This window comes from Gorilla gorilla, chromosome 3 (genome assembly GCF_029281585.2).
Source record: "Gorilla gorilla gorilla isolate KB3781 chromosome 3, NHGRI_mGorGor1-v2.1_pri, whole genome shotgun sequence".
Lineage (NCBI taxonomy): Eukaryota > Metazoa > Chordata > Mammalia > Primates > Hominidae > Gorilla > Gorilla gorilla.
In genome coordinates this window covers 193,946,229-193,967,132 of record NC_073227.2, presented here as the reverse complement: position 1 = coordinate 193,967,132, position 20,904 = coordinate 193,946,229, and the positions used below count along the sequence as shown (strand labels likewise).

The 20,904-nt window shown below is 40.7% G+C and overlaps 1 protein-coding gene and 1 long non-coding RNA gene across 2 annotated transcripts in view; one reads left to right on the top strand and one right to left on the bottom strand.

The window, feature by feature from the left end:
• Nucleotides 1–20,904, bottom strand: part of GALNTL6 (polypeptide N-acetylgalactosaminyltransferase like 6) — a 1,233,993-nt gene that overhangs the window by 45,487 nt on the left and 1,167,602 nt on the right. The gene's annotated exons all lie outside the window — the stretch shown is intronic.
• LOC109026440 (uncharacterized) overlaps nt 1–20,904 on the top strand; it is a 207,138-nt gene that overhangs the window by 171,999 nt on the left and 14,235 nt on the right. The gene's annotated exons all lie outside the window — the stretch shown is intronic.

The following is a 20,904-nucleotide window of genomic DNA, read 5'->3' as shown; positions in this document are numbered from 1 at the left end:
ATAATTCTCCCTTTGAAGTCAGGTCAGATGGTTGAAATGTGAGCAGGTTGAAAATATGGTCTCATATACAATTGTTAAGCTCTGTGTAAGATTCAGGACCATTAGTCCATGAAGACCTGCAATCAAAATCATGGGACTGGTTCTGAGGATGTGACCTTTTAGCCCTGGACAGGATGGCAGCAAAACCCCTGAGACCCATGGGGCTTTTCAAGTTCTCTAGAGAAGTAGATTCTCTTGAGCCCATTCTTGAGTGTAATAGCCGGTCTTCTAAGGAAGGCCTGCAAATTGTCTTTATTTTCAGGTAAAATAATTCACGGTCTGGGTTTTCTATTGCAAATGTCAGCACTGTTCAACACATTCAACATATTAAAAGAGATGACTTGGTTCTTTAAGGGGAACAAAGGTGAAAATGTCAAATTTCATTTGGCATATGAAACTGTCATGTAACATTTGTAAAATATTTCATGGTATAACTACTTCCCGGAAATATTTCTCTGTGAGCCTTAAATTATAAAGCAATGGCCTTTCTGTTTTGTGGAGCTCACAGCTGAGGTGTGGTAAAAATACATCTTCAAACTATTTCTTAACTCCTGCTCTAAAATCAAACTAATGGGGACCTAAACTGTTGAATTTCAAAGGTCTAGCCTTAAAGTTCCAAGTCACACTGACCAGCAGTCCATCACTGTTTCCTATAGCAAGGAAAATTCATGCAAAACTGATAGGGAAAACTGATTGATATTTTCTATAAAAAAAGCGAATATACTCCTTCCAAATCAGTGACATCAGAAATGCTACCCAGGGCACCATCTTATAAAACAGTTATTGTAGTAATCTGATAATATGTGAATGCTCCAGTCAGCTTTTTGAAAAATCTCATATGTGCTTCTCATTTAAAGCATTTTATTTAATCTCCCTCCTCTCAAATTTCTTACTTTGGATGCAATGAATCATGCTAGATTCAATGAGTGGATGGTTCTGACAATGAACGGGTTGGGGTTTGTTCGGACTGTGATATGAAGGGTGGGTGTCAAAAGCCAAGATTTTTTTTGCTTGTTTGTTTTTGAGATGGAGTTTCTCTGCTGTTGCCCAGGCTGGAGTGCAGTGGCACAATCTCGGCTCACTGCAACCTCCGCCTCCTGGGTTCTAGTGATTCTTCTGCCTCAGCCTCCCAAGTAGCTGGGATTACATGCATGTGCCACCATGCCCGGAAAAGCCAAGATTTATCCTTTCTTGGGAAGACAGTGAGATTATTTCTCCCTGAAAATAAAGCAGAACAGAACAAAACAAAATGATAACAGAGCAAAACAAAAGAGGTTTTGAGGGAAGTGAACAGTAGTCTAGTTCTAGTTCTAATGAGCCCCATTGCATGCACAACCTAATCAGCCAGTCCAGGCCATATCAAGTGAAAGCTCTTCAAGTAGCCATGAGAGGCTGAGTGGGGTCTATTTCTTGCAGTGGTCTGTAATGTAACCTCATGCCAGTAAGCCATTCTTCAGGAGAAGCTTGCCTTAATCACCTCTGTAACTGGCACCTGGAATGGTTTTGGTATATAGCTAGAGCTGCCATAACAAAATACCACAGATTAGGTGGCTTAAACAAGAGAGATTCTCAGTTCTGGAGTCAGGAAGCTCAAGATCAAGGTGTCAGCAGGATTTGGCCTCCTCTGAGGCCTCTTTCCTAGGCTTGCAGATGGCCACTTTTTACCTGTGTCCTTACACAGCCTTTTCTCTGTGTGCACACATCCCTGGTGTCTCTTCTCTTCTTATCAGGACACCAGTCCTATTAGATTAGGGCACCACCCTTAGGACCTGTTTCACTTTCTAAACACCCTATCTTCAAATACAGACAATTGGGGATTAGGGCTTCAACATACGAATTTTTGGGGGGACACAATTCAGTTCATGAGATGAACTGCCTTTGCAAAGATTATGGCAGTGAGAAAAATCTGACATAGGAAAATTATGTCAGTGAAAGAAATCTGACCTCATCGACTGATCTCACTTGTAACCTCCAAGCTGCCCTTGTTCATTCTTAGGGGTAGGGTGAACTAACTTTTGGAGTAATTTAGCTTATAGTTTAACTTTGAAAAAAAGACAATACATCTCCTCCCCAAAATAAACTCCCTCCTTGCTTAGCGATCCGAAGACCTTTGTAAAACCAACAAATTATCCACGCGATTAGAAACTATAGCTCAGGAATCATGCAGCCAAAGGCCACAAGATAATCAGCTCCCAGTTGCTCCTATAGATAACATCACTGTTGTAAAACCTAAGATTGACGTTTGAGGTATTTTTCAGACCCTGCATTCTGATGGATTAGCTGGTGCTACCCAGACTCTTTAAAAAATTAAAAGCAGCAGATTCTACCAGATCTGCTTCTGTGTATTCATATATGTTGTGTGTATGTGTGATGCCTCATTATTAAAATATATAAAAGAGCTCTAATTAATTGGCTTTAAAAATAAGCACTTAAATTATTTTGCCAGAAAAATAGAAACTTTAATGCCTTTTAGTTCACAGGACTCTAATAAGCTTTGAAAAATAAAGACAGTTTTAAAGATTATTGGTAAAATAAAATAAAAATGTCTTCACAATTTAGACATTTCATCTAAATTAGGCAGTTCAGATACTGTATTTACTAGAGGCTTTAAAGTTACACACCGCTTCTATGACTTTTGATAGGTGTCTTCTTGCCTGCTTTAGAAATATTTTCCAAATTTTAAATTGTAAGTAAGGCCTGAGGACATGTGGATTTAGCCATGTCCCTTAGCTAGTTGGAAAGAGTCAGACATTATCTGCAGTTCTGTCCTGTGTCCTAGGCTCTGCACCTGGTACATAACTAAAATTGCTTATGCTTAAAAATAGGAGTTGTATGCTATTGGTAAAAACACATACGAATTTGGTTTTTTGGGTCTAGCTTAGAGGGTTTAGGAATTGTTCTAAATTTAATAAAGGAGAAGATAGAACTAAAAGTTTAAGCAAGTTTATAAGGTTTATGATAGATTCATCTTGTAAGAGAAATTCTGTGTGTGAGCAAATTGGCTAAAATTAAAAGGATATTATTTAGTTTTCCCATAAATGAAACATTAAAATAAAATGCAGGGCCGGATCTGGGCTCTGTGTCAAAATAACAAGATTTTCTTAAAATATTGATCTGCTTTTTAACAAGAAATTATAAAGTAATAATGGAGTTGTCAAAACCATATCTTATGCTTACACTAATTAAAATGAGATAAATTTGTTTATGAGGTTTTATTAAAAATTGGGTTTAGGCTGGGAGCAGTGGCTCATGCCCATAATCCTAGCACTTTGGGAGGCTGAGGTGGGAGGATAATTTGAGGTCAGGAGCTCCATACCAGCCTGGACAACATGGCAAAATCCCGTCTCTACTAAAAAAAAACCAACAACACAAAAATTAGCTGAGTGTGGTGGCATGCCCCTGTAGTCTTAGCTACTCAGGAGGCTGAGTTAGGAGAATCACTTGAACCTGGGAGGCAGAGAATTGCAGTGAGCCGAGATCATGCCACTGCACTGCAGCCTGGGTGACAGAGCAAGACTCTGTCTCAAAAAAAAAAAAAACAAAAAAAACCAAAAACTGGGTTTAACATAAATCATACGCGAATACAAAAGTAAAATAGGATTTTCTCTTTTGAACAAGATTTTCATGTAATATTGAGATAATAAAATATATTTTGCCTTTTAAATCAACTACAGAAAAAACGCAAAAAGAGAGAAGAGATAGATTCACTTGTCTTCATACTGTCTTTATTGGATCTTGTTGGTTGGAAAGCTGAATCTCCCCTCTATTAATGAGTAAAAGTTTAAGTCTTTTTAAAATTTTTGAGTTATCATTTTTGTTAAAGAAATTACTTATAGTGACATAGAATTCTATTTTATAATACCAAGTGTTTTAAATCTTTGATATTTGACAAACTTTCCAAAATCAAATTCTAAATTAAGTCTTTTTTGGCCTCATTAACTTTTTAAGAATTAGGTCACCTGAATTCCAAAAAGGGACATATTCAGCTTATTTGGTATATTAAAATCATACAGAAAGCTTTTTCAAATATAAAATGGTTTTTAATTTTCTTTGAGTTATATTCATAGAAATGTGTTATAAATTTGTGCTTCAAAACTTTATAAGATTCCTGTAATTCTGATATGTCTCAGTATATGTTATGATTAATAATGATTATGTTAAATTATTGTGTGCCACAGATATGACCAGATTTCCTTGTTGATTTTGTCTTTAATTGTGGCTATACTAAGATTTTTGTTATCCACAGATAATTGTTATCTTGTTTTGATCCTTTACAAACGGCAGTTTATAATCAGCTATAAGACTCTGACAGCTGCTTTTGAGTGCAGGTTTTTGATAACTTGGGAGATTGGGTCATTGAAATTAAAAAAAAAACTTTCAGGACTCTTGTAGACAGCTGATCTGTTCAGGAGCACTGCTGGCTCAACAACAGGAAGAACAAAGGTTAATTGCATGAACTGAACTAACAGAAGACCCAAATAACCTTTTTATGACTTACTGCTTGACATACTGCTGATCTTTTTTGTTCTGTTTTTCAGAGTATAGAAAACTTTTTCTTTTGAGTTATTTATAGCTTTTAACAATTGAAGAAAGTATACTCCTATGAACAAAAATTAAAAAAAATTTCTTTCTCTACCTAATTTATCAGAATTTGGAAACTACCCGTGAGTTTTCTTAACTTATGGCAATATAGTTATTTGCATAGGTGCAATAAGGATCTGCTTTCTTTTATAACAGGACACAATTAGAGACACTGGCTACTTTATCAAGGCTTAAATTGGAATGATGTGCTTTCAGATATAAACAGACTGCTTGAAGGAATCAAAGTTGACTTACAGAGCCAGTAAAAGCCCCTTGGGAGAACTGGACTTATACCTTATTTACACAGTCCCTGTACAGAGTTCCTGACGTGTGGTAAATAATTTTTGACGGGCCCAGGCTCAAGAGGAGAGAAATTCATCCAATCATATAAGCATTTGAAGGCACAGATAAATTTGCGGCTGGGCTCAAGGATTTAAAAAGTCTAATCTGAGATTCCTTATGGAGAAACCTCCAGAAAAGCCAATTTTTAAAAAGTCTATATGGATTAGTCCATTCTTGCACTGCTATAAAGAAATACCTGAAACTGGGTAATTTATAAGAAAAGAGGTTTAATTGGCTCATTGTTTCACAGGCTGTACAGGAAGTATGGCTGGAAGGCCTCTGGAAACTTTCAGTCATGGCAGAAAGTGAAGGGGAAGCAGACACGTCTCACATGGACAAAGAAGGCAGAACAGAGAGAGAAGGGGGAGGTGCTGCACACTTTTAAGCAACCAGATCTCATGATAACTCACTCATTATCATGAGAACAGCAAGGGAGAAGTCTGCCCACATGATCCAATCACCTTGTACCAGGCCCCTACTCCAACACTGGGGATTACAATTTGACATGAGATTTGGGTGGGGACACAAATCCAAACCATATCGTTCTTCCCCTGGCTCCTCCCATATCTCATGTCCTTCTCACATTGCAAAATATAATCACCTCTTTTCAACAGTCCCCCAAAATGTTAATTCATTTCAGCATTAACTCAAAAGTTCATAGTCAAAAGTCTCATTTGAGATGAGGAAAGTCCCTTCTGCCTATGTAAAATAAAAAACAAGTTAGTTATGTCCAAGATACAATGAGGGTACAGGCATTTCATAAATACACCTATTCCCAAAGGGAGAAATCAGCCAAGTTTTGGCAGCTCCACTCTTGTGGCTCTGCAAGATATAGCCTCCTTGGTTGATTTCATAGGTTGGCATTGAGTGCCTGCAGCTTTTCCATGTGCACAGTGCAAGCTGCCAGTGGATCTACCATTTTGATGTCTAGAGGACAGTGGCCCTCTTCTCATAGCTCCACTAGGCAGTGCTCCAGTTTGAGGACCCTGTGTGAGGGCCCTGCCACCACATTTCCCCGCTGCACTGTCCTAGCAGAGGTTCTCCATGAGGGCTTGCCCTTGCAGCAGACTTCTGCCTGGACATCCAGGCATTTCCATAAATTTTCTGAGATCTAGATGGAGGCTCCCAAGCCTGAACTCTTGGCTTCTGTGCACCTGCAGACTTAACACCATGTGGAAGCTGCCAAGGCTTAGGGCTTGCACCCTCTGGAGCAGTGGCCTGAGACCTATCTGGGGCCCTTTTAGCTATAGCAGGAGCTGGAGAAGATAGGATGCAGGGAGCAGTGTCTCAAGATTGCACAGGGCTGCAGGGTCCTGGGCCTGGCCCATGAAACCATACCTCCCTCCTAGGCCTCCAGGCCTGTGATGGGAGAGGCTGCCATGAAGGTCTCTGAAACATTTTCAAGGCATTTTCTCCATTGTTTTGGCTATTAATATTTGGCTCCTCTTTATTTAGGCATATTCCTTCCATGAAAATGAATCTTTCTTTTCTACCACATGGTCAGGCTGCAAATTCCCTAAACTTTTATGCTCTGCTTCCCCTTTGAAAAGTTTCAATTTGAGATAATCTCTTTTCTCATGCATATGACCATATGCTGTTAGAAGCAGCCAGGGCAGACCTTGAATGCTTTGCTGCTTAGATATTTCTTTTGCCAGATACCGTAAATCCTCTCTCTCAAGTTCAAAGTTCCACAGATCCCTAGAGCAGGGGCACAATGCTGCCAGTCTCTTTGCTAAAGGACAGCAAGAGTGACCTTTAGTCCAGTTCCCAATAAGTTCCTGATCTCCATCTGAGACCACCTCAGCCTGGACTTCATTGTCCATATTACTATTGGCATTTTGGTTGCAACAATTTAATAAGTCTCTAGGAAGATTCAGACTTTCCCATATCTTCCTGTCTTCTTCTGAGCCCTCCAAATTGTTCCAACTTCTGCCCACTCTCCAGTTCCAAAGCTGCTTCCACATTTTCAGGTATCTTTATAGCAATGCCCCACTCCCAGTACTAATTTTCTGTATTAGTCCATTCTTTCACTGCTTTAAATAAATACCTGAAACTGGGTAATTTATTAGAAAAGAGGTTTAATTGGCTCATGGTTCTGCAGGCTGTAACAGGAACTACAGTTCCTGTAGTATGGTAGGAATTGTAGTAGGCTGGAGAGGCCTCAGGAAACTTTTAATCATGGTGGAAGGTGAAGGGGAAGCAGGCGCATCTTACATGGCCAGAGAAGGAGAAAGAGAGAGAGAAGGGAGAGGTGCTACACACTTTTAAACAACCAGATCTCCTAAGAACTCATTCACTATCATGAGAATAGCAAGTGGAGAGTCTGCCCCCATGATCCAGTCACTTCCCACCAGACCTCTTCTCCAACACTGGGTATTATAATTCAACATGAGATTAGGGTGGGGACACAAATCCAAATCATATCACCATATAACAAATAATTATTCTTGCTGTACTTTATGCAAATAATTGGGCCAAGTATAATTGGACTGATATGGTTTGGCTGTACCCTCACCCAAAACTTCATCTTGAATTGTAGTTCCCGTAATCCTCATGTGTCATGGGAGGGACCCAGTGGTAGGTAATTGAATCATGGGGGTGGTTACCCTCATGGTCTTCTCATGATAGTGAGTTCTCATGTGATCTGATGGTTCTATAAGAGGCTTTTCCCCCTTTTGCTTAGCTGCCACCTTCTCCTTGCTGCCACCATGTGAAGAAGGATGTGTTTGCTTTCCCTTCCAACATGATTATAGGTTTCCTGAGGCCTCCCCGCCATGCTGAACCGTGAGTCTATTAAACCTTTTTCCTTTATAAATTACTCAGTCTTGGATGTGTCTTTATTAGCAGTGTGAGAATGGACTAATACATGAACTAAAGCTTATTTTGCAAGTAAATCAGTCCTACCATGATTTGTCTTTAATAAAATTCGGAGACTGGAGAGAGAAAAATTATATTTCTAAAAACTATAGTATAATTGTTGTTAGATTTTGGTCTTGTTCATTGTTTTTAATTAAAAAAAATATGTTCTACATTTTGGACTGACTGAAATTCTTTCTGGCCTGCAAGTCCCCAAATTAATGCTTACAAATTTTTCTTCCATATTTCGGATTTGGACTACTACCTTCTTTTTTCCCTGAGGCCCTACAAGCTAAAGCTTATTCCTTGGGATACAGTCAAGAAAAATGTGTCAAATTACCACAGCCTTCCTCCTCTGTAACTAAAAGTGTTTTGAATTGGACATCTGGATAGATTGTGCCTAACATTAACCTTTTTCTTCTGTTTCCATAGAAATACCTCTTATTAAAAATCTGTTTACCTTCATCACTTATAGGAGCATAGCCCATCTGCATTGCCACCTCCTAGAATGGGACACTACTGTTTAACTCAACTGATCTATTCTCAGGTCTAAAAAGCTGACTAAAAATATATGAGATGATATATTTAAATTTTCTCTTTTCTCTGTGTCCCAATTTGCCTTTCTAACAACCTGACCCAAATCTCTCTCTACTAGTGACCCTATGTCTGATTGGCTCTCAGAGCTATTTGCCTGAATCCCCCAGGGTTTCAAATCAATTCTACAAAGATGACTGAAGCTCGGACTTTCACTCCTGACATTAAGACTCATTATCTTCTAGTCTGCTGCTCACTGAAGTGCTGTGCTAAAACTGTGGATGAGAGTACTGACATCATTGTCATGCAAGTCTTGAAACCCCAACCATGCACCTGTGAATACATGCAGACAGCTGCAGAGTAGTTTCACTCCTCTTACCTTTAAGAATAATGTGTGATGAAACCCAAGAGGGGAGATTAAAACTGCCTTTGCAAAGATTATGACAGTGAGAAAAATTTGACATGAGAAAATTATGACAGTGAAAGAAATCTGGCCTAATCAGCTGATCTTGCTTCTAACCTCCAAGCTGCCTTTGTCCATTGCTGGGGGTAGCCTGAACTAACTTTGGGAGTAATTGAGTTTATAATTTAATTTTGAAAAGAAGAATGTAAAAAGCCCATTCTCCAAACAACCTCCCCTCTCCTCTTGATTAGGGACCAGACTATCTTTGTAAAACCAACAAATTAGCCACAAGATTAGAAATGATGGCTTAGGAGTCATGCAGCCAGAGGCCACAAGAATTCAAACTCCCAATTGCTCCTATAGATAACCACTACTGTAAAACCTAAGATTGATGTTTGAGGTATTTTTCAGATCCTGAATTCTGAAGATCAGCTGGTGCCACCTAGACCAGTAAACTGGCTCATCTGGTCTCGTGGTTCCCACCTAGGAACTGACTCAGCATAAAAGGACAGCTTTGACTTCCTATTATTTCATTCCCACCCTACCATTCAGCATTCCTCATTTCCTAGCTGTCTGACTACCAAACTATCTTTAAAAAAAAACCTAGTCTTCGAATTTTCAGGGAGGCTGGTTTGAGTAGTAAGAAAACTTCAGCATCCCATTTAGCTGACTCTACATGTATTAAACTCTTTATTGCAATTCCCTGTCTTGATAAATCAGCTGTTTAGGCAACAGGCAAGATGAACAGGTCAGGTGGTTACCAAGATGTAGTACTTACTCAATAATTGCCTTTTAAATAAAGAAAAAATGTAAAATATTTTCTATCTAGTTTGTCTGATTATGAATGTGAGGGGTCACAATGACAGCAATTTATTATTATTATTGCAATTAATCTTAGAGTTCCACAAAGAGGCCTCACCAAACAATTTAAAAGGAATTTATTGCTAGAACTTTTTGCAGGTCATGTTTAAATGCACTTTCTGTTACTACACAACTGGGAGATTGCTATATTGTCGAAGGCACTTGCTGTTCATTTCTCTCTCAAATCTCTTACTCGAATCCAGACTCATCTCATATTGCTGGAATTGGGTCATGGGCAAGGCTCCAGCAATGATGTTTTGAGCCACAGGTAGCCCCCTGGCTGAATGTAATACTTGTCTGGTTTATTTTTTAGAGCCTGGCCTTAAGCGTTTTATTCAAGGCCATCAGTATTATTTTATGTAAGTGATTAACATTTTTGGGGGGTACAGATTGTTTTTTGTTAGGGTTAACACAGCATAATCTTCTAATAGCATAAATTCCCATTAGTATCCACTGTTGCATAAAAATGTTCATTATTATAGTAATTAGAAATGTTAATTTCCTAGAGCAATTACAACTTCCTTTACATGGCAGTGTTTTTGAAAGAATTTTATTAATTTGTTTTATTATTTTTATTAATTTCAATTTTAATTTTAGATTCAGTGGGTGCATGTGCAGGTTTCTTATAAGAGGATACTGCATGATACTGAGGTTTGGGCTTCTATTGGTCCTGTCACCCAGACAGTGAACACAGTTCCCAGTAGGAAGTTTCCCAGGCTTTGCCGTCCTCGCCCCCTCCCTCCTTTCAGAGTCCCCAGTGTCTATTGTTTCCACACAGACTCTTTTTGAGAATCTGATGAAAGTTATGAACTCTCCAGAAGAAATATACACTGCTATGGTTTGGCTCTGTGCTCCCCGCCCCCCAAAATATCACCTTGAATTGATTGTAATAATCCGCACATGTCAAGGGCAGGACCAGGTGGAGATAATGGAATCATGGGAGCGGTTTCCCCCAGGCTGTTCTTGTTATAGTGAGTGAGTTCTCCTGAGATCTGATGGTTTTATAAGGGGCTTCCTTCTTTGCTCAGCACTTATTCTCTCTCTTGCTGCCCTGTGAAGAGCTGCTTTCAGCCATGATTGTAAGTTTTCTGAGGCCTCTCCAGTCATGTGGAACTGTAAGTCAATTAAAGCTCTTTCCTTATAAATTACCCAGTCTAGTATGTCTGTATTAGCAGTGTGAGAACGGACGAATACATACGCATATACAGACACAACAGTTGGCACACAAAGTATTTTTGCTTTCTATATCTGGTGGCCTAAGAACATTTTCATATGTTTGTTACGTATATAGTTTTCTCCCCATCTCCCATTGCACAAACACATGGGAGCTTGATATTTATTTTTTTGGAATGCAGGATGTGATATTTTGCCTATACCCCATGGACTTCAGTAAGCAAGAAAATGACTGTAGTTTTTAACCTTAAAAAAAAAAAAAATCAACCGGGAGATGTCTTAGGCAAAAACAATGATTTTCCTGGACCTCTGGTTCTTATAAGCTTCGGCATTGTGTTGCCTCCCTCCTCCATTTGTAATGCTAATCAGGGTTTTATTGAGAGTTTGCAGCGTTAGGCCCTATGCTACTTGCTTTCCATGATAATTTTATTTAACCATCACAACAACTCTAGAAGTAGGTACTATTATTATTCATATATATATATTTTTTTGAGACAGAGTTTTGCACTTGTTGTCCAGGCTGGAGTGCAATGGTGCAGTCTTGACTCACTGCAACCTCTGCCTCCTAGGTTCAAGTGACTCTCCTGCCTCAGCCTCCAGAGTAGCTGGTATTACAGGCATGTGCCACCACGCCCGGCTACTTTTTGTATTATTTGTAGAGACAAGGTTTCACCGTGTTGGCCAGGCTGGTCTCAAACTCCTGACCTCAAATGATCTGCCTGCCTTGGCCTCCCAAAGTGCTGGGATTACAGGTGTGAGCCACCGCACCTGTCCATTATTCATATTTTGAATGAGGAAACAAGGTGTCTTAGTTTCCTGTGGCTGCTGGAACAAATGATCGCAAACTTGGTGGCTGGAAATTATTATCTCACAGTTTTGGAGGCCAGAAGTCTGAAATCAAGGTGTCGGCAGGGCTGTGCTTCCTCCAGAAGCTCTAGGGGAGATTACGTTCTTTGCCTCTGGTGGCTGCCAGCATTCCTTGGCTTGTGGCGGCTTATGCAATCTCTGCCTTCCCTGAATGTCTCTTGCAAGGACTCTTTTTTAAAAAAAAATGTATAAATTTATGGAGTGCATGTGCAATTTTGTTACATGCGTAGAATGTGTAGTGGTCAAGTCAGGGCTTTTAGGGAATCCATTGCCCAGATAAAGTACATTATACCCATTAACTAATTTCTCATCATCCACCTCCCTCCCACCCATTCACCCTTCTGAGTCTCCATTGTCTATTATTGCACTCTCTATATCCATATGTATACATTTTTTAGCACCTACTTATGAGTGAGAACATGTGATAGTTGACCCTCTGTGCCTGGCTACTTACAAAGACTCTTTTCATTGGATTTATACCTCATCTAGAAAATCTAGGATGATCTCATCTCAGATAAATTTTTTTTGGAAAAAAAATTTTTTTCGTATTATCTTTTCATTCCATCTAAAAATATCTTTTCTTTTTTTTTCCAGAAAAAGTCACATTCACATGTTCTTGAAATTAGGATTTGACATATCTTTTTGTGGGCTGCCATTCAACCTGCTAGACAATACATAGGTAATTTATAGTGAGTCAATAGTAAACCTGGGATTCCAACCCCTTGTCTTGGGGCCTCAAGAGCTTGTGAAAGCCCCACACTAATTGTAGACTTTAGCGTCTCTTCTGACTTTCAGTCATGAGGACCATTGTCTTATGTATAGACTGGCTGCTGGCTAACACGTCAGGGCCTGTTTTGATAGCAGTCTCAATTCTAGAGTAAATGTGAAGCTGACTCACACAAATAAACAAAGAAGCTTAGCCAGGGACAATAAAGCCAAAAATCACGTTAAGGGCACAGTTCCTCCCTCTAGTTTAGCTCCTTGGCTTTATTCTGGTGTGAGATGTCCCATGGTGATTGAGTCGTGGAGAGAGCAGAGGGAGGGCTCTGAGGAACCTGGGAAGCCTGCTGAGCTGCATTTGGGACCTGCTTGGGCAGAAGGGCAGTGAGCTTGCGGAAACATTTGGCTAAAATATTATTCATGCAGAAAGAAATTGAAGAAGGCATAAGTAGATGGAAAGATGTCTGTGTTCTTGGATCAAAAGACTTAATATTGTTAAGATGTTTGGCCGGGTGCGGTGGTTCATGCCTGTAATTCTAGCACTTTGGGAGGCTGAGGCAGGCAGATCACCTGAGGTCAGGAGTTCAAGACCAGTCTGACCAACATGGAGAAACCCCGTCTCTACTAAAAATATAAAATTAGCCAGGGTGGTGGTGCATGCCTGTAATCCCAGCTACTTGGGTGGCTGAGGCAGGAGAATCGCTTGAACCTGGGAGGCAGAGGTTGTGGTGAGCTATCACACTGCACTCCAGCCTGGGCAACAAGAGCGAAACTCCATCTAAAAAAAAAAAAAAAAGATGTTCATACTACTCAAAGCATTCTATAGATTTAATGCAAGTCCTATCAATATCTCAATTTTTTTTAAGAAATATAAAAATTTATCCTTAAATTCCTATGGAATCTCAAGGGACCCAAAATAGCCAAAACAATCTTGAAAAAGAAGAACAAAGTCAAAAGGTTCACACTTCATGATTTCTAAGCTTACTATAGTGCTACAGTAATTAAAGCAGTATGGTACTTGCATAAAGACAGACATATAGACCAATAGAAACAGGCAAAAGATGTTTTAGACATCTCTCCAAAGAAGAAATACAAATGGTCAATAAATACATGAAAAGGTGTTTAACATCATCAGTCATTAGGGAAATGCAAATTAACACCACAGTGACATGCCACTTCACATTCATTAGGATGGCTGTTAAAAAAACCCAACAACAATGGAAAACTACAAGTGTTGGCAAGTATGTGGAGAAATGGGAACCCTCGTGCACTGTTGGTAGGAATGCCAAATGGTGTAGCTGCTATGGAAGAAAAGTTTAACGTTTCCTCAAAAAGTTAAACCCAGAATTACCATATGATGCAGCAATTCCACTACTAGGTGTATACCCAAAAGAATTGATAGCAAGGGCTTGAACAGATATTTATATGCCTATGTACACGGCAGCATTATTAAGCATAGCCTAAAGGTGGAAACAACCCAAGTGTCCATTGACAGATGGATGCATAAAGAAAATGTGGTATATACATTCAATGGAATATTATTCAGCCTTAAAAAGAAACCAAGTTCTGATACATACAAAGACGTGGATGTTGTATGAAGACATTATGCTAAGCGAAATAAGCCAGTCTCTAAAGGAAATATATTGTATGATTCTACTTATATGAGGTACCTGAAACAGTCAAATTGATAGAAACAAAAGTAGAATGGAAGTTACTAGGAACTGGGGGAAGAGTGAATAGGAAGTTATTGTTTAATGGTGTAATGGACTGAGTTGTGCCCCTCTCTTCCCCCTGCCAGTTTATATGTTGAAGCCCTAACCGTCAATGTAAGTGTATTTGAAGATAGGGCTTTTAGGAGGTAATTAAGCTAAATGAGGTCATAAGGATGGAGTCCTAATCTGATAAAACTGGCTTAACAACAAGAGGAAGGAAGAGGGGTCTTTTCCCCTCGCCCGCCAAACCCAGCATATGCACAACCATATGAACACACAGAGAGGAGGTGGCTGTCTCCAAGGCGGGAAGACAGCCCTCGCAAGAACCTGACCTGACCATGCTAGCGTCCTGATCTCAGAATTCCAGCCTCCAGGAGCAGTGACAAAATAAATGTATGTTGTTTACGAGCCACCTACTATGTGGCACTGTGTTACAGCAGCCAGAGGTGACTAATAAAGATGGCTCTAGAGTTTCAGGCTGTGATGATAAAAAAAATTCTGGTGATGGATAGTGGTGCTGGTTGCACAACAATGTGAATGCATGCTAATGTCACTGTACTGGTATGCCACTGATTAAAATGGCAAATTTAAAGTTAGGTTATATATAATACAAAAATATCATACAGTGCCTATTTGGTAGTGATTGGGACAGTTGCTTTTGCTTTGTGTAAATCTGTGCAAGAGAAGAAACCAAGTTGTAGGGTCTGATGGGGACTAGCAGATCACATAAGGCAGGACCTAATTCCTTTTCTGTGAGGTGAAAGAAGTGGAGATGTAGTCAATACAGCGTCTGTGTAAATACAATTTTCTCAGTATATTTAGAGCTGACTCTATCTCACACCGATGAGGTGTTTCACCCTCATTTTATACACAAGGAGAAAAGTTACAAAGACATATAGCATTATCTGTTTTTCCATGATGGTGCATAATTGTCTTAGGAGAGATAACAACTGGAAATTCCCAAAAGGACAGGGATTACTTCAAATTGCAGGGAGGACATTAGAAAGTGGTAAGCATTCTTGTTTTTATTTTACCCCTCTATTCCTGCTTCATGTGAGATTGTCCCTTTCAATGCATGCTGTCTTCTTCAGAAACTAACCAAGATTGGTTTTTCAAAGTGTAGTTCAAGTAGTTAACAGCCAAGCTTTCCAGTGGTAGGTGTCAACCAGTGTTTAAGAACCAAGCAGGGCAACTCAAAGGGCTCCTAAAGCGAGGTGAATATTTGAATGAGCTGGAAGATACAAAACCAATCTGCTTTTAAATTCCATAAGCAATTTTATAGTTCACTTGGGGAGACAGGACCAGGAAGAGGAAATAGTATTTGAAAAGTAGGAGGCTCTTGCATTGCTCTACTCAGTTTAACTAAGGTATATGCTAGATATGAGCTTGAACTCTTTACTCAGAATGTCACAATGAAGCCTGACTATATTGAAAACAATTTATTTTTCCATATTCAGTTTTCTTATTTTATGTAACTTGCAACTTCTATCCAGAATATTTTCTGGTAAATTGGACCTTTAGGGAAGGAAAGAACAATTTTCTTAAAGATAGAATATTTGGTCACTTTTACTTTGGCATGGAAGGGAATTCAATGTATTTCTCTTTTAGATATGGGGTACTATAAGTTTTCATTATCAATAATTTTGGCACACATGAATCTTTGGGTAATTCTGCATTCATCTGGCTTTGATATGGCCAGGGGCCATTAAAAAACCCCAACACTCCAGTTACTGTTAACCATTAATTTGGATGTGCAAATATTTGTACTACCAACACCCACTATTAGTACCAAAATCACTGCCAAAACTAACAGGTGACTTACGTTGATTACTCGTCATGTACCAGACATTGAGGTAAGAGCTTTGCAGGAATTATTTACAGTTAATCCTCAACAAACTCTATAATACAGGGACAACTATCCTCATTTTACTGCTGAGGAGAGACATTAAAGTGACTTGCCTGATTCTAATGTATTCATCCAGTAAATGTTGGAGCTGAAATTTAAACAGAGATGCCTGGGAATTCAATAGAACTGAGGATGTGTGCTAATCTGTGAGGAGCTGAGAACGGTGATCATTTTCTATTTATCGTTGTGTTTGCCACAACATTGCATATTGTGCCTTATTTGTGGCAGAATGAGCTCAATATATGTTTGTAGAATTAAAGAATGAGGAAAGCCAATGAATATTTAGCATTGTGCTAAATATCTCAAATGTTAACTTAGAAGTTATTTCAATATGGAATTTTATGTGCTCATTTTACACACTGAAATTGGGTAACCTACTAACATAAGGGGATGAATTGTGGATTTGCTTTTTCTTGGGGTGCACAGGCTGGGACTACTGAAGAACAACGCATTTCAACTCTGTTGCAGTCTGCCATATTGTGGCTGTGGAGATGGGGTCTCTTTAGAAGTCATTGTGCACAATTAGGAGGGTTTCAAGAGCTCTAGGATTTACTTAGTATCCTGTGAGTGAGATGTATATTGCTCAAAATGATGGAAGCAGCTCATCCTCATTAGAGCTCAACTAGTGTCTAACGTGCTCACTTTTCTTCCTCTGTGATTAGTAACCATGTTCTTGGGACTCGGCAACCTTGGGACTCTACAGTCAACCCAAGAAGCCTCAGCATTCACATCATAGTCAAAGTCATTCAAGCAAAGCTATATCCAGTAAGAAATTTCTCCTGTAGAGAGAAATTTTTATTTTACCTATTCTCAGACTGACCCTTTGCTCATTATAATAGTAAAACCACACTCGCACCTATAATCTAGCACTTTGGGAAGCCAAGGCGGACGGAACACCTGAGGTCAGGAGTTTTGAGACCAGCTTGGCTAACATGGTGAAATCCCATCTCTACTAAAAATACCAAAAATTAGCTGGGTGTGGTGGCGGGTGCCTGTAATCCCAGCTATTCAGGAGGCTGAGACAGGAGAATCACTTGGACCCAGGAGGCAGAGGCTGCAGTGAGCTGTGATCACGCCATTGCACTCCAGCCTGGCAACAGAGCGAGAATGTGCCACAAAACAAAACAGAAACCAAACGCACAGGTGGAGATTTAAGATGCTAATGAGACATACGACATATGAACAAGCATGTACAGCTACTGCACATGTGCACCCAGAGGACCACCCAGAACATGCTTCCTAGTAACACCTCTTCCCACCCGCTTATGAATCATGTAAGACTCCCGTAGAGTCTCCCTAGTGCCAGTCTTTGCTGTCTCATCCTTACCAGCAGCCTGCCATGAATCCTCTCTCTCTCAGAGTGTGCAGTGTATTCTGCACAGAACTTTCCAAATATTCTGTTTCCTTTACAATAAATTGCTCTATGCTGCATCTTCTTTGCTGTGTGTCTCTCATTTACATTCATTTAAACTGAGAAGACAAAAAGTGAGGTCTCACAACAGCCAACAACCACCTGATGGAGACAGCAAAACTCCACAATGATCCACTCAGTATCCTGGCGTAGACAAGAGAAAGAATGTGAGGAGTTGTTCAGTTATGGAAAGACAGAAAAAGGTGACTGAGAAGTAAATTTTGGCAGTGCCTCTCAAATGCTACTCAGGATAACCACTGACTCAAATATTCCTAGCTTCAATGGAAGGGCTGTCCATAGGATGGAGCTGAAGGTAGGATGCTTCCATCAATAGACCCAGAGTATTGTTCTTCCTGGCAAACAAACCCACTGGCCTCCCTGATAATGTGAAACAGCCTCTTCGTCTGTATTCTGATTCCATGTTCATCAAACAACTTTTTGACTCCTGTGTAATCTGCTTACATGGAGAGAATGTGCTGATGATATGGATTTCATGTTTTTCTATTCTGTTTGACAGTAATTTCTCATGCAAAATCAATAAAGAGGTTTCCAATGAACATTTGATGTCTACATAGCTTTCTGAGACCAAATGCACTGATTTTACTCACACCTGGATTTCTGAGCATTGTGACACTTGTATTAGTTTTCATTGTCTATAAATAGTGGATATTTTGCTGTTGATCTCAGCCTCCTGTGCATTTTAGTTGGTGACAATCAGTCCTGGGGACCTTATCATCGTGAAGGCTGTGAAAGAGTGTTTCTAGGTTTTCAAAGAGGAGAGTCAGTTTCATGCATCCAGCCTTTTCTTTAGGCTGCTGTCTCTCAAACTTTCTGTGTGGACCAGGCTGAAATCAGAAAAGGTGGACAGGTGTCTGGGGAGTCAGCAATCTTAGATGGAAGTACAACATTTTTCTGAAGTATTCTTTCTATTTTAAAAATGTTATAAAGTGTGCATTCTATTCTGTGACTGATCTATTTTGTGTCAATGTTATTTTCATATGATGTTTTTTGCCTACTAAACTTTAAGTACAGTTGATGTTCTGGAAAGAGATGCTGTGGTTTCCTGTGGCCCACGTACTGTACTTCTGGGCATGCAGCTGAGTACCCCTGCAGGGATATGCTTATGTGAATTTCAGAAGCCCTGCCTTAGACACATGCTTAAATCTTGCAGTTATGTGACTTCTATGTCTTAGAGTTTTAAATAATTTTATAATTTAAAAATCTATTTTATGAGCTTTAGCTACTTAACTTCCTCTAAATAGAATCTTTTATACCAGAAAATGACTGATTATTTTGATCTTTTAATGACTAACTTAGATTGCTACATAGTAATTTTGGTTATGATGAATAGGATCTCCTCAACCTGGTTCAGTAGCAGTTCTTTTTAATTTTCTCTCTCCTTTTTAAATACCAGTGATGGCAGTGGTGGTCCACTTGGAGCAGTGGCTGTCAAGGAGCTAGCTACAGCAGGGGAGGTGTGGCAGGTGGTGGGCACTCCAGGGAGCTCGTGGGAGCCAGGAACAGGTTGGAGCTCCGCCCCCTTCCGAGTTAACCGGGCGGAGCTCCGACCTCCCTGGCGCAGCTGCAGCAACCCAGTTGTAGCTGTGGACCTGTGCATCCCTGCGCAATTAGGGGCCTGGGAAGCCACCCCCGCCCCAACCCTGCAGGCTCCGAAGTGCCTACTCCTGCTGTCTGGCTTCTCCCCGATCCTGTTGCCCACTCAGATTTCGAAGCAAAGTTGAGGCTGAGCCTGGGTGGCTGTGACCTGGCAGGGTGTGTTTGTGCTCCGGATGGCACTGACATGCCAGGCTCCTCCTCCCTTAGCCCCCTCGCCAATGAGCATGGAAGGGGGGCTGAGGCAAGGGGCTGAGGATGGCTCAGCTTGTACCTGCAGGCATCCCTCAGAACAAACAGCCTGGGCACTGTGGATGACGGCAGGGGACAGGCTCCTGGGTAGAAAGGGACAGGTCCCTGGTGAAGCCCCACCTTCAAACCAGGGACTCCCTGAAGCCTGGTGGCCAGGCTGTCAGTTCAGCAGACCAGAATGAGAACTTATGGTGCCATTTAGTGCCATTTCTGGGCCCACCCATGGCCTCCCATGGACCAATCAGCATGCACTTCTTCTGACGTCCATAAAAACCCCTGGACTCAGCCAGACTCAGACAGATGTGGGAACTACCAGCTGTGGGAAGGAGCTACCCAATTCTGGTCTCCTCAACTTGATGGGACGACCTGCCTGCAGATAGAAGCTACCCACTCTGGGTCTCCTCTCCGCTAAATGCTGCAAACTCAGTGGGATGACCTGCCTGCAGATAGGAGCTACTCACTTTGGGTGTCCTGAGAGCTGTACAGTTGCTCAGTAAAGCAGCTCTTCACCTTGCTCACCCTGCAGTTGTCCACACACCTCATTCTTCCTGGATGCAGGACAAAAACTCAAGACCTGCCAAAAGGTGGGACTAAAGGAGCTGTAACACAAATGGTTGAAACACACACCCATCCCCTGCTTGCCACGTGGGGGCAACCAGAAGGAGAGAAGAGAGGGAAGAGCTGCAGTCCTTTGGGGAGCCCAGATATAGGAGCTCCCCAAGCCAGAGCTGTGACACCCTCTTTGGAGCTCTGTGGTTCCTGGTGTCTCCAGGCTTCCGAGCATCACTGTGTTCCCTGGTGCCCACAGTAGAAGCTGGTCGTGGTATGCCTGGTGCAGCTGCAGCCTTGCAGGGAGCCAGCGTCCGTGCCGGTGCCTGGAGCTGCCTACCCTGCTGCAGCCGGCATGCCTGGCTTTACACAGTGGCCAGACCTGTACTCACTCACACACCCCTCACCAGTCTGCACTTGGCTCGCCCTTGACAGGCATGGGATTCAGGCTGGTAGGATGAACCGAGTGCAGACTGCCAGGCTGAGTGGGTGGAATGAGCCCAGTGGGCCCGAGTAAAAACTCTACCAAAGATACCACTGGCCACAGAGGCTTCTGGCTGGCAAAACAACACCCCAAGGATCCCGTAACACCAGTGTGGCCTCTACTGCTATCTAGTTAAATGATGAATAATTGGGTCATATGTTTCATACACGTTTTCAGAATTAAACTAATTACAGTAAGCATTTTGAAAATATGAATTAGTCCATAAATTTTACTAATTGTATAATTTCAAAAGTTATTTTATTTATTGGTGAGAAAGAGGAAAGTACTCTAGGTAACTAATAATCAGTGCTCCAACATTGAGAAATGGGGGAGAGAGAGAGAGAGAGGAAGAGAGGTAGACAGAAAGGTGCCATCTGCTCGTATATTATACAGCATCTTGTCTCATTTTTTTTCACAACAGTCCTAAGATAGAACAAATACATATCCTAAATATAAACTTTGAATGAAATTTTTTGTTATTGTGGCACTATGCCATTTCAACATGACAGGATATGGTGATGTGTTTCAATATAATTATTTTAGCTGTAGGGCATAAGTACAATAAAAATACTGATACCTAGCTACCTACAATATCACCAA